Here is a 26,823-nt window from a genome sequence, read left to right on the forward strand (position 1 = left end):
AAAGCTCAGGTATCACTGAGCACACAGGTAGTGTTTGAAGGTTGACAAGCAGCCTTGGTGGGTTTTCTTTAGATGATCGATTGCAAACTGCCAGTTTTTGTGTTTGCACATTAGGTGAAAAGTTAGAAAATAGACATGCTTGCCATGCCTTCTCCAGCAACTTCATTTCCTCCATCTGTGGGGCAGAACAGGAAGAAGTCAGGGTGAGGATCCATTTCTCAGCGTGTCGTGACAGAGCTGGTTACTTCTATAGTGGAGAAGATAGTGTCTGTAACGATCAATCTGGTTTCCTGAGTGGGCTAAAATTTAAGTTTCTGTGTGGATATTTAGAGGTCCTTGAGTATTCAGGAGTATCTGGTACTTTCTGCAGCTGTTTTTAAGCTAATTAAAGTTGAGATAGTAATGTTGTAGCCTTAAATGTTCACATACCAGTCATCCATGCTAAATATTGACAGCAGCAATGGGAGCTGACAGCAGCAAAGCTACAGCTATTCCCAGACAGAAATGTAGTAGCTAGAATAAAAGTAGTGGTTTGTTGGGTCACTGGAACAAGACCATGGAAGAAGATAGAACTATATATATTAATCACCAATAATGTTACTACTGGGACAGTCTTTGCAATGCAAGCCTTGATTTGTAAGCTTTCTACGTATAATATAGCCACTTTAAAAAACAGTTATTTGCACTGGTTATTCCTGAATAAGTGGCTGCATTCTGGTGTACTATGATGTTTTTGCTCTATGGAAGTTTACCTCTGCTCATCTTGCCTCAGTTAGAAGCCAGAAAGGCAAAAGCGTACGAATGATTATAATCTGAAGAAATAATGTTATCCAAGCATTTTTAAGGCCCCAAAAGGATTTGAAAGACATTGCAGGCTTCTGGAAAAACTTCTATGATGACTCTTATTTTATCTGGACCAGTTTGCTCTTCCCTTGTTGTACACCTCTTGAGAAATGCATAAACAGGTGAAATAAAATAAGATGGCATATGCCAGTCTGGGCTAAGACGAATCTATCCTAATACGTGGAATGGTTGACATCTGTTGTGATGCTACTAGAAGCCTTATGATGTTTGTTCTGAGAGTTCTTAAGAAATAATTCAAGACTTTTCATTAATTTCTGATTTTTTGCCTTGTAGCATTTGCAAATATTTCCCCTGATCCAAAATGATCATGGTGGGACTGAACACATACATTACTTAGGAAAAGGGGCTTGCCATGTTAACCTTTCATAGGTGATAAAGTTTGCTGTCATGATGAACTATGGGATCAGGACAAGAAGCGGAGAGGTAGCAGATGTCAGGAGGCTAGCAATAAGGAGTAGGAGGAAGCAGGGCAATAGGATCTGGGGCAAGAAATTTGTTATATCTGGTGTAGAATAAATCTGAGCAGGAGCAAGAAACAAAGAAGATGGAAAACAGTACAGTAGGGGAGGCATGATGGATCTGAAAGCAGGAGAAGAGCAGGGGAAAATATGGGGCAAGAAAGTAAAGGTGTGATGCAAATGAGGTGCCTGAAAATTGCTGGGAAGAAATCACTGTATTTGAATTACTTTGTTAACCTGTCTGAGGAAGGTGATTGAGAGAGATGGAGTAAGTGGAAAGAATCACCTTTTTTTCATCTTTTCTTCTTCCATTTCACAGTTTCTGGGAGATGGCTCAGCAAACTGGTGGATGCTTCCTGTGTGAACTGGGATGCTGTGGTCTTTCCCTTGCTTTTGCAATGGAGCAGCATTGGCTTATTTCCAGTTTCTCTTTATGACATGTAACGCTTTACCCCTTCTAAAATATGATTTACTTAAAGATTTCACAATAATCAAATAAAATGTGATGCCTCTGGCCAATTTAATCATTTGTCCAAATGATTATATTATAAGAGATTAGAGCAGTGAAATTGTGTTTTGGGCTGAGTGTCACTAGGAGAATACTAGAAAATTATCTTAGTAGGAAGGTGGTATAATTGGAAAACTAGAAGAAAAAGGTATTCAGTACAAAGCTGAAATAAATCCCAAAGCAAAGAAAGTAGAACCAAATGTTCCTCTCTAGGAAATTTGGGAACATTCATTCTTAGAGTTTCATTTTGTCCCAATATAGAAACCTTCCCCAAGGCCTAACCTAGAAAACTTGAATCAAACCTTCTGCACCCAGGGGAGGGTGTTCTCCAGGGACTTTCTGCTATCCCATCTCCACGGAAAAACCCATGTGAAGGGAAGCCACAGAAGAGATTCACATGAACCTTCCCTGCTGAGGGAATGCCATCATTTGCACAAAGCTCTTTTCTAAACGGCTTCTTTTTTTTTTTTTTTTTATGGGAGCTGTGAGCTCCAGGATCCACAAATAGTAACTTTTAGTGCTGGCACTAATCCTGTCAATCAAAATTCTTCTCAGAAACACCATTAATTAAACTTCCCTGAAAAGGATCCAGCTCGCAAAATTTTCCCTGCAGCTCCATCTCTCCTGACACCCATCCCAGCAGTGTGTTTACGTTCAATAACTGAAGAAGACATGGGAGACGAGAAAATCAGAGCTTTCACAAGAGACCTTTTTGTTATTACAGACTTATTTTAGCTGCCCTACTCTGCTTGTTTTGAGCAAATTCTTTCATTTGTCGTGTTGAATGATGCTAGCAGCTGTCAAAATATGTTTTAAAGCAGCCAGTTTCCATTTGCTGTCTGTTGCAAGCAATGATGTTCTGAATTATTATGCAGTATTCTTTATGCTCTAAGCTTTCTGTAACGCTTTTCTGATAGGGACAATGAATTTGCGAAGAATTTGTGACTTTTTATTAGTAGTAAATGGTTCCCTCAATAGCATGTTCTGTAGCAGACATGGTTGTATTTGTGGCTGGTGATGTAAGGCAGCTCATGTTCAATCTCCAGATCATCAAAAAGGGATATGGCAAGCTTCGGTTTTTAAATTTTAAAATGTTTGTTCTTCCAGATCACGCTTTGAAAGGGGAAAATCCTCCTTGAATTGCCTTTTCCTTGCTGTACATATTGCTGCTCTATTGGGGAGATAGGTTTACATGAGGACAAATGGCTCTTCTGGAACAGGCTTGGCCTGTTATTGCTGCCACTGATGTCCATGTGAGAACAGCAGACCCTGCATCGAGCAAGTGAAGAACACAGCCCTCTGTTTATTCCTGTGGGCAGTAACTGCTGATCAAAGCAGGAAGAGACGAGGAGTCTGGTTTTCTGCTAATGCGAATGCCACTGCTGTGTGGTTAGCAAATGGTTTCTGCTTCGTAGCATGAATGTGGCCAAAGAAGGAAGCAAGTGCTATATTTGCATGGCCAAAGATGATGTTCCAGCCCACATCTGTTCAGATGCACACATACTTTGCTTATTTGTTAGCCTCTACTTTCAAGAATAACCACGCAAAGATCTTGCAATCTACTTCCACTCGGTATGAGCTGTATCTGGTCCTCCTTTTGGTTGTGTTTAACCTCAGGAAGCAGTTCTCTTTCTTTTCTGTCTCATGCCAAGACATACAGAATGAAAGCCTGCATGTAGGGTAGTCACATCCAAAAGATGTTCACTTCTATTGAGGGAGCATCACTGTGTGTGAGAGGAGTGACTGTTCTCCAAAGCATGAGGGTGCTCTACTGCTCAGGTCAGTGTAAGGATAACTGGCATTTTAAGATGGTGGAGAAGAAATATGCCATTTTCTGAAACTTTTTAGGTCAGATGTGTTGCTGTGTAAAATAATATTAGCAGCTTGGCTGAAGGGAAAATACAGATCTTTTTCCTTCACAGACTTTCTCCCCTAACGTGTATGGCTGTCTGGCATGATTTTAAAGACCAATCACGATTACAAGCTCTGATTCAAATTTGTAATTAAGAACGTTTGTTGAGCAGCTTAGTACATGGGATGGGGTGTGCTCAGGGTGCCCCCGAGTCCTGCTCTGAAGAACCATTCTGTGTACTGCTACATGGCATTGGGAGTCGATTGAAACTGAGGTTCAGTGGTCCCCCAAGAAATTGAACTGCAAAGGGTGGGTGGATGTTGGAGAAGAATTTCTTTCCTTTCTGCTCTTCAGACCTCCAATATATTCTGCAGCTGGGCTGGAAGAAGCACTGCTGATTTTCCTCTCCCTGACTCTTTACCTTCAAACCCTGAACACATCTGGACAATCAGGACTATCAGTCCTGTATATAATGCAGCCTGTGTGGTTCAACCAGATAATATGATGAGGTGGGAAACTTTTTCCTAGAGCTCACATTCTCCCTACGAATCTCTACTTATTGATACTTTTCTGCATCACTGAAATACTCTTCAGATGAGGCCACAGAAAGATGAAGCTATAACAGTCTGAGGGCCTTATAACTTCGAAATCTAACAATGGTATATACATGTAGCTACGTGTTTGAAAGATGAAAGTAATTCCTAGAAGACCTGTGGGCTGTGCCTTAATGGTCATTCTTCAGCTGAGTTTAAGATGGCACTTGAACTCTAAACCCTTCCTTTACTAATATAGTAACATATATAACATAATGTTATATTAAGTTCATTGAGAGTAGCTATTAGATCAGAAGTTTCTAATGTGTAGCTTCATCCTTCTTGTACCTGTATAATAAATACTTTGGGAGTAAGAACTACCTTTTTGTCCTACTCTTTGTGTAGCACTCAGAAAGCTGGGGCTTAGTGGTACTACTGGGGTCCTAATACTGACAGTCCTAACGCTGACAGAAAAATCGATAACTAGGAGATGGCTGCAGCCCTCTGGGAAGTAGAGCTCAGGTACAGCAAACTGTCAGCAAAATGTTCAGCAGAGCACGTACATGTGTGCTTTGACTGAAGTTATTGGGCTTTGACTATGTTGTTTTTAAATTAATCTCTAACTTAAATGTATTGCTGCATGAGAGTTTAATAGGTGTTTTTATTTACTTTGAATGCCGATGTTTTGTACTGATAAGCTGCTCATAAGTGGTTAGGTGAGCAGTTCGCAGGAGACAACACACCTCCTCTTTTTAGGTTATCCTGGAAAACAAATTCCTTGGATACCTGTTTAGATAGTAATGGGTGAGTTGGAGGCTTCCTGTTCCCCTGTTCTGCTGGCAACACTTGTTTGCTAAACATTGTAGTGAAAAGCCTTCTTTGTGCACGTAGCACATCTGAAGAAAAGTTGAAAAGTTTTATTTAAGTGCTTGCTCTGTTAAGTCTTCATAAGTAAATAAGCTATCCTGACATAAAAATCAAAAGGATAAAAGGAGATCTGGGTGAAATGGGTAAACAAAGAAATACTCACCTAGATCATTTTTTAAAAAGATGGTTTCCTGCTCTCATTTTCAGAACTCGAGGGGAAAAAATAATTTGCACAAGAGCCAATACTGAAATCTATGGATAAAAATTCCTAGCTGTAGATGGAATGAGATTCAAATTTAACAACCGCTCTATGGCTGTCACATGCTGTGACTCTGACTGTGGGAGGTCAGATGATGACAAAAAAGAGAGAGCCAGACTCTTCTCAATGGTACCCAGTGAAAGGATATGAGGAAAATGATACATATTGAAAACCAGAAAATTCCATTTAACCATAGGGAAAAACTTCATTACTGTAAGTGATCAACAGTCTCCATCCTTGGAGATATTCGAACCCCTGCTGGGCATGATCCTGGACAGCCTGCTTTGAGCAGGAAATTGGACTAGATGATCTCTAGAGGTGCCTTCCAACCTGAACTGTTCTGCGGTTCTGTGAAATGATTTGCTATTTTTAAAGATTGGAGGAGGAATCTTTTTTATATCTAATGGATTACTAACTCAGAACCCAGTAGACAAACTGCGTTACCTCCTTTGTCCAAAAGAACTCTTAAGTGCACTCTCCAAATATTCTGTATAGTGCTCCCACTCTCTTGTACTGGTGTTATTTCACTTTCCTAAATGGTTAAATATGTAATTGGGACTGAAACCGAGGTGTGCTATTTCCAAAACAGCTTCTTAACCACCTTGCTGTTGGGTAATTTGGGATTGCTCCATTATAAGTGATGCAATGAGGAATACTTCCTATGTGCATACCACACCTAACCAAGCATTAGATGAGCAAGCCTTCAGCTGGGAAGTGGCATAGTTGAGTCCTAGTGTCAGTCTGAGGGTTTAATTACTCGTCCAAAGTGAACTATATCTTCACATAGCACATAATTAAGTTGTGGGACTCTCTGTCATGGGATTTTGCTAAGTGTTGGCAGCTACTGGAAATAATAATGGAAAAAGGCTGCCATGGAGATCAGTAAATACACAGATTCCACCTTTGACTCAGGCATTCTGGAAGTCACAAGCTGTTGTAGGCCAGAAGAGTATTTGTGGGAAACATCATTATATGCTTTCCCTGTTCTCATGTTCTACCCTAAACATCTGATATTGTCCATTATCAGAGATGGGATATGGAGAATATGGAGATAGTTGAACATTTACTCTAATGTGTTATAGTTCCTCTTATATTCTTAGCACAAGCACTGGGAGGAAAGGATGTGGAAGAACACCCTAGTGCCAGAGTGTTCTTTGGGAAGGTTAAAATGCCTGCAAGAAGAGATGAGATCGGAATCCTATCATAGCCCTAGCTCTTGACCTATTGGATGAAATGAAGCACTCGCAGCACATAGTTTGGGTAACTGGGCTCCACAACTTTATTTCCATTCAAAGCTACCTGCTGTAATGGAACCAAATTCATTAACAGAGTAGAGGGGAGTGAAACTGTACTTTTTTTGTGTGTGTTTGCATGCATGTACTCTTACTCATAAAAACACTTTTAAATGTCACAGGTCAACTTCTGGATGACCTTAGATGTGCTTTGGTTTCCCTAGTTTCCATAATCAAGATAGTAACAGCTTTCTCATTTCTTAAGCCACAAAGCACTTCCAATAAAAGCATTTTCAAGAACTTCTGATAAAAGCATTTCTGTTATTAAAATTGCATTTAATGGATACGGACATACGTTAGCTGAGAATCTAGCACCTATGTTAGCTGGGAGTTGGGTTCCACTGTGTGCTTGAATGAACAGTGCTGGGTGTGTGCCTGGGTCTGCAATGCTGTTAATGCCATTGTGTGAATGAGAGCAGAACATGAACCCAATATTTGTGGTCAGGGGAATTTGAAGGACTGAAGAATCAGTAAAAATTGTGCCAATTTTACCACTGAAGATTACAGCCCCAAATGTGTCCAAACCCTGGTGATGTTTCTTGGATTGGAGGGTTTAGATTTATGAAGTTTGATTTTTCGACCTGGACCTGAACTTCCTTCATGCTTAAGTTGTATGGAAATTTCCTGTTTGTTAAATTGTTCTGAGCCCTTCATAGTCAGCTCACAATGGAATTGTGGTGTGATAGAGGTTCTTTTGGATAACAAATAGTGAGAGTGCATGTTTCAGTCATTTTATTGATATTACAAATTATGTTGAGCTCAATTCAGAAAAATGTTGCTTTAGAACAGAGCAAATACAAGGAGAATAGCAGAAGAGGCTTTGTGACTGGAAAAGAAAAGGAAAAACCTTTTGGGGTTGTTTCAATTTTTAAAAAAAATCTTGAAGAGATTGAAAGAGAGCAAATGATCTGAAGCAGAAAAAGACTCTTAGACCCAGGATCTTCCTAATGTGTGGTCTGAATGTCATGAAGTTATGCTTGCTGAGAGTCGTGGGGCACTCTAGAGAAAAGAAATGGGCAAAGTAAACCTTTCAGGTTAGTGAAAAAGTTTGAATGAATTTAGCAAGCTGGAAGGACTTATTCATGAGTTGGAGCTCTGTGGACTGAGGGAGCACAGTCTGCTCTCACTGTAAGCAGGAGTAACCAGCGAGAGGAAGATCAGTTTGAAGTTCTTGGTTCGTCTTTTCAGACCTTGATGATTTGGGATGTTGTCTTATATTGCCTTCTTCTGCTATGAAATCAAGCATCTAAGCATCAAAAGGAGATTCAGATCTCTTTTGAATCTAATACTGAAACTTCTAATGGAATGAATAAAAACACTGACTTTGACGACTCCGAAGTTTCAATAATATAATTCACAGGTGTCTATAAATCTCTGAGACCATTCTGTAAAACCATTTCTTAAATTGCTGAATGGTCATTTACAGCTGGAGTCTTCAAAAGTCTGTGAGTTTCCAGTGAATAACCAGAAATTAATACAAATAATGGCCCCATGCTCTGATTCTCAATTACTGAAAATAGCCTGCAGTGATTTTAAAAGATCCTCTATTGCCACCGGGATGTTCTGTATGAAGGTACTTGGGTCTAAAGAGAATGGACCATGCAAGGCTTTCTGAAGAAAGCTTACAGTTTTATTTTTACTGTGGTGGGTCTGTATGTACAAAGTGCTAGCTGAATGCAAAGTGAGTCTTCAGGAAAAAAATACCCCATTTCAATGAAGCTCGTTCTTACTGTATTTCCTCGTATCCATTTTGAGTTTCTAACAGATCACTAGATCACCCGCAAATTGTTGTACTGTCCTTGTATAAGAGAGGCAGCTCATTTGTTCTGCCCTCTGAATTGACATTTATAGAATTGTTGTCATGCCAGGTCAGAGCAGGGGTCCATCGATGTTAGTATCCTCTCTCTGAGACAGTCACTTACAGCAAAAGAAAACAGATGGTTGTGGGACCTTCTAACCTAGAAATCACATCCAGACTATCATATCTCCTAGCTGATGAAACCATCCTCAGTGATTTATTTATTTTTGATTCCTTCTTGAATCATAGTTCATGTATGACAATAAACAACATTTACTGCTTAAAAAACATTCGGAACCTTTCTTATATCCTGCCTCAACCATATGTCTTTTTCCAATGGAAGAGTCATACTCTAGATAGCCTCCTAGATGGGAACTGTGCTATAGTTGTGATCATTATTGTTCTCCCTTCCTGTGGGTCGTCTTGAGAAAGGGTAACCAGAACTTCATGCAAAACTGAAAACATATATATACCATATATTTATATGTGTGACCTAGATAGAACGAAGATCTTTCCTAATGATTGTTAACTTGCCTTTTGACAACTGCTGGCTAGTCAGCTAATATTTTCAAAGAGCTCTTCCTCAAACTCCAAGATATGTCTTTCTTGAATGTTATTGGCTCATTTAGAATTGATCACTGTGTGTATAAAAATATAAGAGGTTTTCCCCTGTACCTTTATTTATGAACACTGAATTCAATTTTCCCATAGAAATTAATGACTATTAAGTCTTTCCCCAGCTCTTTGTATTGACTTTGTATTTTATTACAATGAAAAGTTTTGTATCATCTACAGACTGTCTTCTCACTGTTCATCTGCTTTTGCAGGGTGCTTTTATGAATATGTTGAATACTGCAGGTCTCAGCATAGATACTTAGGCAGGTATGCTGGAAACCTTGCTCTGTTGTGAAAACTCACTGCTAGCCTGATGCTTTGCTTTGTCTTTCACTAATCACAAGAGAATGTTCAGTTAGCCTGTATCAGCTTCGCTTCTTAAAGAGGTTTTAGTGAGTGACTTCAAGAGATTTTTGGGAAATCAAAGTCTGCTTTGTCAAACGCTAATTTATAGAGGTGTTGATAGTGGGTTTTGTCCATCTCTTGCAAATTTTTTCTGTTTTATTCCATACTTGAAAAAACCTTTGTAGGGGTGTTGTTAAAGAAGACTACCAAAGAAAAATGAAGAGTGCACAATAATTATGCCATTACTAAACCATGTTCTTTATTTTTTATTTCTGTAGTGATCACCTCTATTTTCTGGAGTCAACATTTTGAATTCAGCAGCAGCTGGTTTGTTACTGAAAATCTCAGGCCATTTCCTCTGCTTGCCTTCCTGTGAGTATGTTCAAAGTAGTTACCTCAGATTTCCTTGACTGTGGTATTCAGAAGGTTCTTCTGTATATAATTTTTTTTTTTTTTGTATTGAAGCTTTTATACTGGATTTTTTTTTTTGCCTGTGTGCTTGCTTGCTTCTTTGGGGATTGATCCAAATCTCCCTGAAAATCAGTGGACAGCCCTGCAGTCAGACCCTTGACTACTATCCCTCTGGGACTACTGTCACAAGAGATTATGTTCTTCAGAACTGATATTAGATTAAAGGATTTTATCTTGAATTCTATGTTCAAATCAAAATCCTTGAATTTTACAGTAATGATTTTGTGGGTGTATGGTCATTCTTTTAATAGCTATATTTATTTCTCCACTGGATTTCAGCAAGATTTTTGCTTGCAATGAGAGTCTTAAATTATATTTGCTTGTGTTAAGATCATGCACAGGTGGTGTTAATGTCCTGTTATGTCTTCTGTACTTTTTAGAGCAAGCATGCTCTGAGGAGTCTGTGAAAGTCCAAGTAACCATGTTTGCTGACTATTTGCAATGTGTAAGACTTAGACATTTTTAATAAACATTGTTCTTTCACTGCCAGAACAAGTGAGAGCTCACAAACCATTTAAAGGAAGTGTTTATAATGTGTATAAACTTCAGCTCCTCAATATACGGAAATTCCAGACTGGAGACAAACCGAGAACTGGCTCTAAGTTTAAGCGGTGCCTATGACAGCAGACCGATGGGGTCAGAAATATTGCACCAGGGTCAAGGCAACTCCCTTAGATATCTTCATCTTCAGTTAAATTAGGGTATAGTGAGCTGCTTATTCTCACTGATGAGTGACCGTGTTCTCCATGTGCCTGGAGCTCTTCTGTACTCATGCTCCATTCCCCGTCTTTTTGGTAAGAGCAGTGTGGAGGAGGAGAGAGACATGGCGGCAGGCTGAACACTGGTTGCATTGCCTTTCATCTCTGGCAGCCTTCTCCCCCACATCAGGAATGCTGGGTCTGAGCCCGTTTTGGCTGTTTTTGTCATCGTCCTTGGGGAAGCAAATTTAACTTTGCCAACACTTCTGAGAAGGTTTGTGCAAGTGCTGAATGGGCTGATAATTGTTGCAGGCTGTTCTCTGCCCTGGTTGCTGTTTCAGAGCTCTGCATTACTTTTGAAGCTTTGTATGGGAAGTATTTAGGACTGAAGCCAGATCCATTCTGCGATTTCCAGTTTGCAGGACATTCTGATATTTCAAAATTAGGATTTCCTTCTGATTCAGAATCTGCCTAAATAGTCTAAAATTTCCCATGGCACACTTATTCCAGTGAGATCACGGAATTTAAGTTCCCGTGTGATTCCTTGGGTGATGCTTTTATGAGGTACCTAAATTCCTTAAAAAATTGACACAAGGAGAGTGAGGCCATACTATCCAAAAGCAAAGGGGATTGAAATGCAAGTGCTCTCTCCCTGTGCTTAGGATATGATATTCAAAGAGAGCAGTGAGTGCCCTCCAGAGTTTTTCTGATAGCTCAGCAACTGGAGTTGTACTTGTAGACATGTCTGAGCATGCAGACTCCAGTGATGGAACAAGTCACTTCAGTTCCTCAAAACTAAGTGTTTCAGTGTATTTTTTGAGCCGGTGCTAGTGCCTTATTTTGGTGCATAAATTACATCTGCAAATCTGTCCCTCAGTAACTCATTCGTCTACTCTAAGTGTGAGATGGAAGGTGAGTGTCATCTGTCTCATGCTGAAGGTCTCCATGGTGCTTGCGTAGCACTTGTCAAAGTGGTGGAAGAATTATGTCGTGAGGAAGGAAAGGCAAAGCCTGATAATACCTTCCACATACAACCTCTGCTTTTACACTGGAAAGCTGGCTGAATAGGAGGATGGTCTTTAGGGGACATTAGTGAAAATACCATGAAAAATGCCATTAGTTGCCTTTAAAAAAAATCATTAAAGCAAATGGTGTGGACCAATACACTCATTTGGAAAGGAAAAAACAAGCATTATCTCCATAAAGTACTGGAAACAAGGCACATCTCTCTATCTGAGTATAAAAAGCAATAATATAGTTTAGTATTAACATGATAGTCTTCTAACTCTTCTGTTAGTTCTTGAATATGGCCAAATCTGACATTGGAAGACAATCTGAGACATGCTGCTATAAATTACTTTAAAAAAAAAAGTGATACCCTATAAGGTTAAGGCTCAAAGTCACTGGCTAGTGATGACTGGTTTTTATCTTCCTTGGAAATGCACATTTTGTTAAAAGTCAAGATGTTTGCTATTAGGAAATATTGTGTAGCAAACGTTTTGGTCACATTTTCTCTTAAATATTCAATACTGAAAGCATTTCACTAGAGTCACTTTTCTTTTAATCCCTTAAAGTCATAGTATGGTTTAGATTGGAAGGGACCTTAAAGATCATCAAGTTCCAACCCTCCTGCCATGGGCAGGGACACTTTCCACTAGAAAGACCCATCCAACTTGGCCTTGAACATCTCCAGGGACGGGGCATCCACAACTTCTCTGGGAAACCTGTTCTAATGTAAAGAGTCGGAACACCCTGACAGTGAAGAATTTCTTCCTATTTCTTCCTAATTTTTTCCTAGAGTCTCTGAAGACTTATTTTTACATGGCTTTATTGTGATGAATTATACTGAGAGGAGTGTAGGGTCTTCCTTCTCTCACCTGTCCCCATCTTACCTGTGTTTCCCTGTAGCTTCTGGGACTTCAGGCAACCTCTACGTGCAACCAGAGCAATTTTTGGTATAAGTTCTTTTGTGAGAGATGAGAACCTGGTTGGTTTTGTTTTGTGCTGCATTCCTGTTCAAGCCAGCTGTTGAGAGTCTAGTTTAATACCAGTGGATCAAGCTCAGGAAGTAAGTGTCATTATTCCTGATGCAATTTGCAATCCTATGAAAATGCGAGAGCTGCTGAGCCCAACTGGTGGGCATTGTTTTCTAGAAGAGTCTTATTGTTTGAAAGAAATTTGGAGCTAGTAGGCTGCTGAAACAAAGAAAACCAGAGCATCCTTTATCTAAAGTTACGCTTCATTTGAGGGTGAACCAAAACAAGTAAACCTGCTGCGATTCATCCAAAATATTGCATTAAGAACATTTTTTATTATTATTATTATTTTCCAGGAATTACACCACCTGGGAATTGTAAAACTGACACATTGAGTAGCTGAAGAGAAATCTGCTTCTAATAAACCATGCCTTGCCAGACAGAGGTTTAAGAACATTTGAAAAAAAAAAAAAATCTGAATAAGCACAAGGATCATATGTAGGGGCAGAGCCACTGCTGTGCTCGGAGTGAAGGGAGTGGAGTTGATTATCTGCATCTTCCCAGTAGGTAGAGAGCAGATATAGCTCGCTGGAGAGGATGTGGCAGGAGCATACTGCGCTTTGGCTCTGGTGGCTGGCGAGGAGTCCTTCAGAGAGCAGTGCCAAGCACAGTTTAGGCACAGCAGAAGCTGTATCTTACTGCCTTCTGCGCAGTATTAACCTCCTAAGGCAGGAAATGCGTGCACTGAGGGAAAGATAGGCTGGGAGCTGGGTTTCTTCAGTCTTCATTGACAACTGCTCTTTCTCAGCTACATCAGAATAAGCTCTCCTGTCACTTTAAACTGCATTACTGATACTGCTGCTTTGAACTTCCCAGGGATGTGTTTCACTTGGAGTGCTTAAATTTACAGACCAGACCAATCTCATTCTGATATATAGGGCAGTTGTTCAGAGCCCTGATAATCATTATGCTGTGCAGCATTAAAAAAAAAAAAACAAAAAAAAAAACCAAACAAAAAACTCCCTACTTCCCAGGATGTTGTGAGATTTTCCTTGCATACATTTCAGCAATGCTTTCAGAGCGTGGGATGAAAGATCCTTGGTGAAATACTTCTAGATTATCCAGAAGATGGAAGTAGGTGAAATCTCAAAAGAATATCTTGTCTCCAGCTAATGTTGTAGACTCAGGTGCTGTGGAGGGTAGCCTCAGAAGTGCAGCAGCACTGGTAGATGTTTTTCTGAACTGAGCTTGAACTCCCAGTCTCTGGAAGTTCCTCCTTGCCTGTTTTCCAAGAAGAGCCTGATCTTTGCAGCTTTTTCTCACACAAGCACTGAAGGTTTGGAGCTGTTAAGTCTTTGGCTTGACTCACTTTCACTAAAGCCCCTTTACACAGTTCAGGCATTCTGCTTCAGGGATCTTAAAATGAGAGTAGATGACATTTAATAGCATAAATGAGAAACAGGTCCCTAAAAAAAAAAAAGTGAAATTGGCCTTTCCTAAATTGTTGAGCGCTGACCTTGAAAAAGCCCTTAAAGTCTCTTCAGGCAGACTGAATTTTTTTTTAGGAGAACAGATACCCCAAACTGCGAGAGATTACCTAAGGCAAGCGAGTTGTGCTTTTTTTTTTTTCTTTTAAGAGAAAATTCTTTTCCATTACACTTGGTACCCACATGTCTGTCTTAAAGCACTATTTATTTGTCACAGAACTTTGCTGGTGTAATTTTTACTAGTTTTAAACATTTTCATATATTCTGGTTATGTCAAACATGTTAAAGATTCCATTTGCATTTTGAATATTGGGTGGTTTTTTATGTGGGAGGCAATGTTTAAATATGTTTTGAGAAGGGGGAGGCAAGAAAAGCTGTCATCCATCAACTGGTATTAAGTCCAACTTTGAAAGTTTGATACAAACTGAATCTGACTGTTAGAGCAGACATGATACAAATTAGCTGTGACTTTATGATACCAGCTGTTTCTCTGACAGGGTAAAAGGGCACATAACTAGAATAGCATCTTTTGTTGGAAGCCGTGTTTCCCTTTGTTAAATGTGGGAGCCTCAGGCAAAAAAATCATAGTCCTTAGTTATGTGACATGTGCAGTCTGCAACATGTTCGTGGAGCTCGGGGGGCTTTTTACTGATGGTTTTCAAAGACAGGGTTATCATAAGTGTTCTATTTTCACTAGGTTTATCACTTAAAGACAAATCTCTGTCATGTTTTTGCCTTGTGTTAAAACTGAGAATAATCTAGGTGGTATTTTCCTTACAAGTACAAAGAAAATACTGAACAGCAAAACCTGAGAAAAGTCTGCAAAAAAGAAATCACAAATCTCAAAGTAAAATGTAATTTCATTAATTACTTTTATTAATTGATTCCCTCTAGTTATTTTTACTTACCAGAATTTTCAGGTTTGTTTGTTTTTTTTTTTCCTCATACAAACTAAGTCCACATAGTCTTTAACAAACTAACAATCAACTTTAACTGATTATAGTTTATTGAGGCAGCGGATGAGTCCTGACACATGTGCAGGGACACCAGAGCCAGCTGTCTGCAGTCATATCTTGGGTCTTGACTCGTTTCTGGTGCTAGGTGGCTGTGCGCAGCTTCCCTACCACATCCAATGCCTGAGTGAGGAAGGTGCCAGGGGCCTAGGGGATGGAAACACAGAGCTGATGCACCTGAGGAACCTTGTGTGGAAGCAGCTGGGGGGGTTGCCTTGTTACCAGAGCTCATAAAGCCTGCTCATAAACTGAAGTGGCTCTGAGCAAAGCTGTTTGGGTGACTTTACATCACTCTACGCATCTGTGTCCCTGCTGTGTATCTGTATGATCTTAACATATCCCCTGACCACCTCAGGCAACGTAAAGTTGGCTGTAGCATGTAACTAAACTGAAACAATGTGATTTATTAAGCAATCAAATTAATCTTACTTCTGCCACTTGACTAAGAGCCAGTAAGATTTCAAAGTTTATTACTACAGATAACAGACATACTCCATTTGAATCAATCAAGAAAGGGGCAATATTAAGAATGGAGTTGTTATTAGTATACTAGTGTCCAACTAGGAGTACTGTGATGAACAACGTTTAGGCTAGAACTACTACGAGAAGCAAAATTTAGGCTGAATATTTTATAAACTTTTGTAGATTACTGGTTGTCAGTATTGATGCTACACTGACAAAGCATCTCAAAAGAGATCACTTTCAGAACTGGATTTTTTTTTTTTAAGGGACTATGCAGTAGCTTTAAGACTGAGCAGCGTGATAGGTATTGCTTCTTCCAGATTTTAAGTGGTACTCCACAAAAGAAGGATGCTACTGCTAAGGTGAAAGTGGGAAACTTCTCTGCAGAGCATAACTCCTATTTCAGACAGGTGGAAGTTAGAACGACTTGATATTTTGGCCACGGCAGAAATTATCACGAGTCCTGCATATCTTTCTACATGGAGTAGAGAAGCCTCTGTATAAGCCTCTATGTGAGATGGTAGAGCAGACAAACCCAAATCCTACTGAAGATGCAGAAAAAAAAAGTGGACATAGAATTGTAGCAGGCATATGAGTGAAGGGCAGAGTTAAGAGTGTTGAAAAATAGTAACTGCTACTCATAAATTTCTTGGAGTAAATTTAAAAAGTAAATACATTTCAAAAAGAAAGTTTAGGATGTAATAGCTGTTCTGTTTTTCATGCATTGCTGGTGACAATGTAAAGCACAAAATAGAAAATTCCAGGCACTAATAAATAGGTCTTGGCCATTTCTGGTGCAAACATGCAATTTTACTACCTAGCATCTGCTTCTGAAATTATGTGAAGCATTTATTTAAAATGTTTTACCATGATAGTTTAAGTGACTAGACAACATCTTGTTTTCATGACTGTATAGAGTGGTATGTCAACGAAGGTCCATACATGATATTTCATAGAATGATAGAATCATAGAATGGTTTAGGAAAGGACCTTGAAGATCATCGAGTTCCAACCCCCCTGCCATAGGCAGGGACACCTCCCACTAGACCAGGTTGCCCAAGGCCACGTCCAGCCTGGCCTTGAACACCTCCAGGGATGGGGCCTCAACAACCTCTCTGGGCAACCTGCTCCAGTGCCTTACCACCCTCAAAGTGAAAAACTTCTTCCTAATGTTCAATCTGAACCTGCCCTCTTCCAGTTTAAAGTCATTCCCCCTTGTCCTATCACTACATGCCCTAGTAAAAAGTCCTTCCCCAGCTCTCCTGTAGGCCCCCTTTAGGTACTGGAAGGCCGCAATAAGATCTCCCCGGAACCTTCTCTTCTCCAGGCTGAACAGCCCCAACTCTCTCAGCCTCTCCTCATAGGAGAGGTGCTCCAGCCCTTGGATCATCCTCATGGCTCTCCTCTGGACACACTCGAGCAGGTCCATGTCCTTCTTATGTTGGGGACTCCAGAGTTGGATGCAGTACTCCAGGTGGGGTCTCAGGAGAGTGGAGTAGAGGCATGCTGACCATGCTTCTTTTGATGCAGCCCAGGATACGGTTAGCCTTCTGGGCTGCGATCGCACACTGCTGGCTCATGTTGAGCTTCTTGTCAATCAGCACACCCAGGTCCTTCTCCTCGGGGCTGCTCTCCAGCCATTCCCCGCTGAGCCTGTATTTGTGCTTGGGATTGTCCCGACCCAGACGTAAGACCTTGCACTTGGCCTTGTTGAACTGCATGAGGTTGGCTTGGGCCCACCTCTGCAGCCTCTCCAGGTCCCTCTGGATGGCATCCCTCCCCTCCAGCTTGTCTACCTCACCAAAGAGCTTGGTATCATCAGCAAACTTGCTGAGGGTGCGCTCGACCCCACTGTCCATGTCGCCGACAAAGATGTTGAACAGTACAGGCCCCAGTACTGACCCCCGAGGAATGCCACTTGTCACTGCTCTCCACTTGGACATCAAGCCATTGACTGCAACTCTTTGAGTGCGACCATCCAGCCAGTTCTTTATCCACCGAATGGTCCATTTGTTGAATTCATGTCTCTTCAATTTAGAGACCAGGATATTGTGTGGGACAGTGTCAAACGCTTTGCACAAATCCAAGTAGATGACATCAGTTGGTCTTCCCTTGTCCACTGCCACTGTAACCCCTTTGTAGAACGCCACCAAATTTGTCAGGCATATTTGAAGAACAAAACCCGACCAAAAGAAGTTCTACATTCTGAATTGATTTTTTGATGATGTAAAAGTCCCCTTGGCCAGCTTTCTGGTTGTGGTTATATCCCTGCAAACCTGGAGTATCTCCAAAGAGAGCTTAGTGTATCCCTTCCATTCATGCAACCAGGCTGAATATGTGAGCACAGGGCTGGTTATGGGTGCAGTCAAAGTAAAAATGTGCAGGAGATGCTGGAGAATGTGTTTATCAGTAATGTGTAGTAACCATCAAGAGAAAAAGATCATATGGAAAACTTAAACCCAGTAGCATTGTAGCAAGCAAATCATGTGTTCTCAAAGGTATGATAGCTGCAGAAGCCATCACCACAGTTGAATTTTACAGCCATAATGTCAGAACTGTCATAGCTTCTTGTAATATCATATTCAGAACATCTCACAATAACTTCAGTAAGAGAAGGGATGCTAGCCCTCAAATACCAGAATTTAAATCAATCTTTCCATTCCCTGAAGGTACATTACTTGTAATGACATTTTTTCCTCATTTTGTGTTCTCAACTGTTGTATTGTTCTGAACTTCAGTCAAATTGCCATTTTCCTTTCAAAGATGGTTACATTCAGTGGTGAAATGATGTTGGCTCCTTTGGGTGTTTGGGAGAGACCAGACAATATATTGTCCTCAGCTGGGCCAGCTGCCTCACGTCCTCTGAGGGGAGAGGAATTTGCACAGTCACTTGAGTTAAAGTCAGATACTTGACTATCTGTTTCAAGAACTCAAGGAGGCCTGGGACTGCTGGAGGACTCTCTTCATCCACATGGTAGATAGGAGGGTGTTCCTAATGTTGAGTTGCTCCGGGATTTATGGTTTATGATAAGGAAAGTCCCTTTACTTTAAGTGCCCGCTGTTTTGTAGATGCTAATCATGTAAAATGACTCACTGTGTGTTTCATGCTGTTACCCCTCTGGCTGGCTCACTGCTACTCTCATGTTCCTTTGTCTCTCAACTTGATTAACTCATAAGGGTCAGCAACTGTTTACTTTTAATGGTTGTTTAGTACCACACTCTGTGAGTCGTCTCTTTGGAAGACACTGCAGGCAAAAACTCTACTCTGTCTGAGTAAAAGCAGTGAAATTTGACCTTGAAAGTGAGTAAATATTAAGGATGTGCTTCTGCCAGACAGTGGCACACTGAACATCAGGTTAGTCCTTATATAGTTGTATTGATGGTATGGGATCTTTTCTTTTTCCCTCTTTTCCTTTCTTTCTACCTCTTCCTTTCAATTGCCTTTCTTTTTTACTTCCTTCCACCCAGCCCAAAGCAAAGAGCTATAAGCAATGGTCTTGTTCAAAGTATGGAAGCTGGCTCCAAACCCAACCAGATCTAACCTTGCTTCAGTTTTAAAACCTTGCTTGAGGGAGCCAGAATCCCTTTACTTAAATTACTTAATTTTCAAGCAGTATGAATCATGCAGCAACTGCACAAGTTCTGGCTAGAATATATTGTACATATGTTTGTTCTTTAGGCAGTAAGAAGAGAACACAGAACTGGAGGTCATTTGAGTTACAACTACTTTGGGGGATTTTTTTTTTTTTTTAAACATTCCTTCTAACAAATGCAGTTTAAATAGGTTTGTTTATATGGCGTGGAATTGGAAAGGCCCAAACTAACCAGGCTTTACACAACGTGGCCTTCTTCCAAATTAATCTAAAATATTTTAATCCCTCTGGAGTTTCTTTATCCTCTGCATCTGTGCTGTAGTGGAGACATTTTTAACATTTCTTTGAGGAAAATTACCTTTCTTTCCCTCCAACTCTACTCAGCAAGGTCAACGGAGCACTGTTATATGCTATTTAAACATCTGAGATTCATCATATATCTGCACACCAGAAAGAATCATCATAAAAGGCCTAATGAATCCCGACTGCTAGCCAAGCAAGGGAGTCCCCTTACAGATACCGAGTATTAGAAACATGCAAAAATACAGTTTTTACACTTTAGCTTTATACAATTAAGAATTAAAGTGCCCCTTAAGAAGGGGGCACGGAATGTTTGTGACCCCCAGAACAATTTTGGCAAATCAAACTCTGTTTGAGCCAAGTTCTGAAGCAGTTCCATGGGCCAAAATGGTTGCTGGGTCTGCTTGAGAGTAAGGGGCCTGCTCGCCCTGTGGGACCAGACAGGGCCTGAGCGGGAGCCTGGAGGGGCTTCTCGCTCCTGGGAAGGGGATGCTCCGAGTCACAGCCAAGCTCCAGAGCCTCTGGCTGTGTGCCTGCACTTGGTTTTAAGGCCTTTTTGTTTTCTATTTCAGTAGCAAGTTTATGGGACTGAACTCATTTTTACTACCCAGGAACTGAAATACTGAGGGAGGCCTAGGTGGTTGTTTTTTTTATGTTTCAATTTTTATAAAATTATTTTCCAGGCATTTCAAAACCCGCCGCTCCTCCTTCAGCTGCCAGTAGTTCCAGTCAGGCTGAAATGGCCATAGGGAGCAGCTACAACTATGATGTCTTGAAGGTTTTATCTGTTAAAGGGGGCATTTTTACCTGTAATAGTGTTCTATAACTGTTATACTGTTATAGATGACACAAGGGCTGGTTTATTCTAGACTCGTTCTTCCTTTGAATATTGTTAGGTCATGAAGTTCAGAGAGCATTAACAAAGTTCAAGTAAGCAGTTGAACCTCTGAAGGAAAAATGATATGCTAAAGGCCTCTGTTCTGTGAAGGCACAGGGTTTTACCACGTGTTTTTTTTTCTTACCACTGAAGTCACGCAGAGGCTACAGAGCTTCTCTGCTAACCTGCTCCAGGCCAGTGTTGGCCTTGTCCTAAATCTTAGTGTGCTCTGCTGTTCCCAACTATAACCTGCAGGTAACAGTGCTGGTCTCCTGGGCAAGTGGCTGCAGGGCATGGGTTGTGGGGTGGCATGCCAGGATAATGATGGTCTGAATTAAATCATGCACTAAGATCAATCACCCCCCCCAGGCTGTCCCTGCTTTTGAATGAAGAACCGTACCTATCCCAAACTCACTTTCCCCATCTTTTCATATAGTTGGAGGTATTTTGGGACTGTTGCAAGCCATACAGTAATGGAATAAATTCCAAGTGCAGCAGGAGACCACATCGGGGGAAAAACTCATTAACTGCCAAGGGCATTTCTTTTACTTTTCTTACTGGGACTGGAAAATATTCCCTAAATAATACATCTGGATGTAGAGGAGTAGAGAGGGAAAAGATGAAAAACAATCCTTTAAATTCAGTAGGAGCCTACTTTAATGGCTTGTTTAATCTGCCAGCTGGCACAGTGTTGACTTCTTGCTACACATACTTTAAGGAGATCTATGTAGTTCTTGGAACCAAGTTCATATTAAGTTGTAGAAACTTAAATATTAATAAATTGGCAGGACTGATTTTTGGTACTTAATAGAAATCAAGAAACTGCTTAGTCATCTCCAAAGATATTTCTGTCTTCTTTTTAATGTAAATACCAAAATAATGTGTATTTAAAGCAGTAGCAAAGATAGTAAAAATTCAGATCTGTTCCCAATATGTGCCCTCTCTCAAGTATGTACACATCCTTCAGGCTTTGCAATCATATGTATTCCCTCTGCAACACTTTGCTTTGTGCAGAGTTTTTCTTATGTCATTTGTGACACCGTTTTGTTTGAAAAAAAGTACATTATGAGTTTGTGTCTTTTCCAACGCTCCGTGGCCAAGAGAAGAACTGGTGCCATCTTTACATGGATTTTTTTTTTTGTGTGTGTCTTGCAAGTGGTATCACTTAATAAGGTGCTCTAGGGTATATTGCACGTGTGTTTTATAACTCTGTGTTCATGCTTTGTTTTTTACCTGTCTTTGTGTGAAAGTATATGGGTATAACTGAGTGCTAAGGTGAAGTGCAGTGTCAGCTATATAACGACCATTTATACTTTCTGTTCCTAAAAAGTTAGGCTACATCAAGAAGCTTGTCTTCTGTTTTCAATTACTTTCAGCATTGGAAAAGCAAAGGATAAAAGATTTAACTGCAGACCAACCTGTCTTTTATGTTTAGGGAATCCTTTAATAATATCTGAAGTGACACTTGTCAGTATTTACAAGTTGTAAAGATTTGATTTGGTTGAGGTAAGCATTGAAAAATCTGGCTAGTTTAATCATGTCTATTTATGAATTTCAGATCTAGCTTTTATTTTCTTTGTTCACCTTAAGGGTGCAAGCTATTTTCAGGAGTTTTATCTGGGGTATGGATTGTAAAAATCCTCCAGGTTTGCAGGCATTATGATTTGGGATTTCTAGTTTGATCCTTCTCTGTACCTCTTTTCCAGAGTCTATTTGTTTTTTCAGACCTCTTTTCCCAGCCTTGACTTCTGTTCCCTTGCCTTCCTAATGCTTTTTTCCACATATTTAATAGGGTGTCCTTGCAGAGACTGTCTCTCTAGTTATACTCCACTCCTTTAGAGCCATCAGCTCTGGTGAGTCATAAGCATCCACCATCGGGAGCCCAGTCATAAGTGCAATGATTTCTGCTTTCATCATTTTGAAGGCAGCGTAAGATTTGAAGTCTGAGTTCCACATTTTTTTTTTTTCCCCAGCTAGCTCATAACTAAAGATGAGGTGACTGAGTTATGAAAAACAATTTGCTTAGTAATCATAGGCTGCTTTCCTGTTTGTAGAGCATTTACAAGCAGATTGGAAGTTGCCCTCCCTTCCCTCCCCTTCCACCTTTGTATTCCTGGTTTTGGCCAACACTTCATACACATACAACCCTGATCTGTGGGTTGACTGTGAAAAATGTGCTTCATGTACATTCAGTGCTCAGAACTTAGGCTGTGACCAGCCATGTGTGCTCTGTGTCTCATTCTGAGCAGGGTGGACCTAACATGGCAACAAGGGAGGCTGGAGGAAGACTCCATAGGGGTTTTTGATCCTTAGGGAAGAGGACTTAGGGAAACGTAGCAGATAATGCATGGTACAGAGATGTTTTCCTTTTTTTTTCATTTATTTTTTGAAGGAAAATTAAACATTTTCTTTTCTGGACCACACAGACATTGTCTAAGGCACTGTTCCTAAAAAAATTAAACAACTGTAAAATTTATTGGCTTGATACAGTGCTCAAGCCTAACTTTCCTTTGTCACATTAATACAAAGTAAGTATGTATGTCTGTGTGCTCTCAGTATTAAGTGCACAGGATACTGTCAGGCCTCACCTGTCTTGTTTAATTGATTCTGTGCCAGGTTCTGTTGAAAGTTTTGGCGATGCTGTTCCCCTGCAGGGCAAAGCAGGGCACAGTTGCATACAACGTTACTGATGTACCAATGTGTTGCTGTCACGGTATTCGCTGGCAACAAGTGTTTGTGCCTGAATGTCTAGATAGCAGTCAGATTATTGTGAAGATTGTTTAACAGCTTCTCTGTGTGGGTTTCATGAGGGGAGATGGCAATATTGTAATCTTACTGTGTCAGGTTTTACGCTGGCTCATGCACAGCATGAAAGTTTGTCATCTTGTGTCTTGCCTATTGTTTTTTTTTTTTCTTGTTGTTGTAAGAAAGCCTCACTGCTGTTCGGTCTTCTGGCTTGGTGACACTGCTGCTTTAGTGTTTCCTTGCTAAACTTAGCATAACGTGAGGTCTATGATGTAAACTTCAAATATGGCAAATGTTTTGATGGGCATCTATTTTGTGGTACGCTGTTTGAGTTGTCCTGTCGAAAGGCTTTGCGTTTTTGCTGCCCTGCTTTACCTCTTTAAAGCTGGCACTGACCTCGTGCTTCAATTTTCAACCACAATGGCACAGAATTGCTGCTCATTAGAGATAAATTGATATAGCTACTTGGTGGGAAAGAATCCGGGTTTCATTTGTAAAGATGAATTTAAATGTGTGAGCTGGAAAAGCCCAATAGAAATTTCTGCAGCTGGATCCATTCCTGGTGGAGTTCCACAGATTTCCATGATGTTCTACCATTGAGTAATTGAACTTTCAGCTGCAATGTATCTGTCACAGTGACATGCATTCTGCCTGTGCAAATAAGTGTACAGGTACTGGGAGGGAAGATGAATTAATTAAAGGTCAAGAGCAATAGGAAAGACCTTGAACATTTATCATTCATTTCTTCTGAGCAACTGGTTGGATTCAAATACTTAGTGTCTCTTAGGGCACAACTAGTAAGATCAGCAAACCAAAGAACTTTCAGGGGTTTGTTTTTGTAGTGTTTCTTCTTTCTTTAAAAATGTAGGGATGATGACTAAAAGTGGATATTTTTGCTTATTGCTGGTTCAATAGAACAAGCAAGACCCCTCAACTCTCATTAGAGTTCATGACGCTCAGCACTAGGCAGATCTGGATCCTAGGGCTGTACGTTTTAACAGGAAAACAAAAAGAGTTGAAAATACAAAAATGCAGCCACAGTAAGCTGGCTGTATTGTATCTTCATATTATTCTCTATTACTTTTTTATGACTGACTATGTAGCTTAATATATCATGATTTTGTATGTTGAAATGCGTTCCAGAAAACTTGGAGTTTCAAGTCTGGCTGAATGAATGTTGCTGTTGGAACCTTACCTTAGACTTGCTCGAACATTTTATTATTTTTAACAGCATTACCTTAGCTTTTTAATTCAGGACCTGAGAGATACAGAGAAAAAGTGTGAATAGAGTGCTAAAATATTCATAAAACCTACTTGGACCCAAATAAGTTCAGACAACATGTTGTTGAAATATTGTATGTGAGCATGAAGGTCAACAGGGGTGGTGTAAGGGTAGGACAAGAGGGGAGCACCAAATGGGAGGGATGGGAGCAGAGCGGCAGAGGTCAGGGATGCAGACAGGAAGATAACTTCCCATCCTTACTTGTTGCTGGCCCTGATCAGCTTCTTGCCTGGAGGGGGAAACCCTTCTCTTTAGTGGAGAAACAAGCATGGAGAGCTGCACTACTACTGCTGGCTTCCTTCTGGTGGAGAAGAAATGCTCCTGCACTTGGACAGAGCAACATCTTCCCTCACTGATGCCTGCCCTGCTCCTAGCCCAGACCCTCTGCCTATTGCCAGAGCTGTGACTGCTGCTCTCAGTGCGAGCCTCTGCTTGTCATGATGGAGACCAGACTGCCCTGTCTTGAGTGACTCCTGCCTACATCATTGGGTGACTAACTCCACTAGGCAAGAGCACCCCCAGCATGCTTTCTGCTCCTGTGGCTTGTTCTGCTTCACACCACTGTGGTGGTACCTCTCCACATGGGATCATTGTGACTTTACACATCAATAAGGGACAACAGCATGACAGTGATTAGCACTCAGGGCATGGTCATCAGCTCCTGTGGGCATTTCTGTCCCCAGCTGTACCTCCACTGCACCTAGCTCCAGTGGGGTCAGGCTCTGCCCCTCTCCCAGATGGTTGCTGTCCTGGCTGACACTTGTGTTACTACATGTCTGTCCTGATGCACGCTCCACCAGGGACACTTGCATCTATGCCATTTCCCTCAGCGAGGAGGCAGGCAGCAGGACTAGGGTATGCGGTGCATCTGTGGCATCTGCCAGCTGAGCTAGTGTGAGGTTCCCTCTCCAGAGGATGTGAAGTCCTGAGAAACAGCATTGACAGTAATTTCTCCTTTTCCCTGTGCCTTTAAAGGCACGAACTGAATGGACATAAAGTGGCAGTTTTATTTGTGTAAGCCAGAAACCGAATACTGGCTTTTCCATAACTATGGCAGCTTCTTCTGCCTGTGTGACGTTCTTCCCCATGCTCTGATTTTTCTCTAATAAAAAATCAATGGGATAACTGTCATTTCCATTTATAGAAGCAAGTGAAAATGCATTTTCCTCTTTGATATGCCTTGGTCACCTGAGCTGGACTTAACCTGCTTCTTAGTGATGTTTTTCTGTTCTTTCCTGTTATTAAGAAACAAATAGCTCCTGACTGGAAGGTGTTGGCATGGGCACTGGTTTTCTGCTCTTAGATACTTCAGTGAGAGATGAAGCTGGCCAACAGCTGGGGAAGATTGCCACAAGTTTTAACAGTCAGGCCACAGATTTGGGACAAAGAGTGCAGGAGGACTAAATGTATGATGTGGGCATTTTTGTGATTAGATTTACGTGATGAAGTTGAAGATCTTTGCTGGTAGAAGCAGATAAAAGACAAGGGTAACTAATGAACTAATATCCCATGAGCCTGCTGCCCAGTGTTTGAATGCAGAGAAAATGTGAATGCAAGTCAGACCTCATTTTGGGACTAAGCACTTTTACAAACTGTTTTGTGGATGATAAAATCCCTTTGATTTTAGTGTGCTTTGTTCTTTGAGATGGGAGGCTTCGTTGTCATTACCTGGGATATCTTCACTTATGATTAAACAGTAGTAAAGGGCAATTCAATTTTCAGTTGCCCTTTGTATGTGCAGCAAAGGCTGTCTTTCCCCAGTGACAATGGTGCAAGCAAAAATAATTTGTTTCCCACAAGTCAGCATTGCAAGAGTAAAAGAAATTCTGCATTTATGTGTGTGCGCACAAAGGTATGAGAGGATGAAGTAGCCTGTATTACCATAATCTGAGATCACGCCAGTTTCTGACATGCAGGGTAAGCTCACTGATCTTTTGTAGTGTATATTAGATGAGTTTGGCCTACGAGGGTGGAATCCTGTCCTGATTGAAGTCTCTGGGAAGTCTGCCAGGGATTCCAACAGGACCAGGATTTCAACTCTAGTCTGTATATGAATAATATTTCAGTATCTTCTGATCTTTGGGGACAACATATTTGAAATATTTCAGAGGACACTTGAAGGGGAGAGTCAAGGGTCAATCCTTCTAACATGAGAACCAGTGGCTGTGCCAGCAGCTTCCAGCTATGTCTTGTTTCTTCCTTTGTCTGCTAATGGGAAATGATAGACAAATGTCAGAGAGATCAGGGGTGGGACCAGTATATGCAAATCCAAATGTCAAGAGAAATCTCTGCCTGGCTCTTATGTCAATGTGCAGTAGGAGAAAGATGAGGAAGGAAGTGGGAGGAGTGGAAATGGCATACCCTCACTCAGCCTGCCCAAGGGAATAAAGACAAATGGGGACTTTCCATTGCAACTAACTGGCTCTGAGATGAGAAAGGACCAATAGCTCAGCTGAAGTGCTTATACACTAATGCATGTAGCATTGGCAACAAACAGGAGGAGCTGGAAGCCATTGTACAGCAGGATA

The 26,823-nt window shown here is 40.8% G+C and overlaps 1 protein-coding gene across 5 annotated transcripts in view; it reads left to right on the forward strand.

Annotated features, from left to right (window-relative positions):
• Positions 1–26,823, forward strand: part of CALD1 (caldesmon 1) — a 270,067-nt gene that overhangs the window by 135,940 nt on the left and 107,304 nt on the right. For all 5 annotated transcript variants that reach the window (XM_082498625.1, XM_082498624.1, XM_082498623.1 and 2 more), the window contains one exon: positions 9,670–9,763. The gene's annotated coding sequence lies outside the window, so the exon portion shown is untranslated. The remainder of the gene's footprint in view (positions 1–9,669; positions 9,764–26,823) is intronic.

Source organism: Vanellus vanellus (assembly GCF_965231255.1).
Source record: "Vanellus vanellus genome assembly, chromosome: 1".
NCBI lineage: Eukaryota > Metazoa > Chordata > Aves > Charadriiformes > Charadriidae > Vanellus > Vanellus vanellus.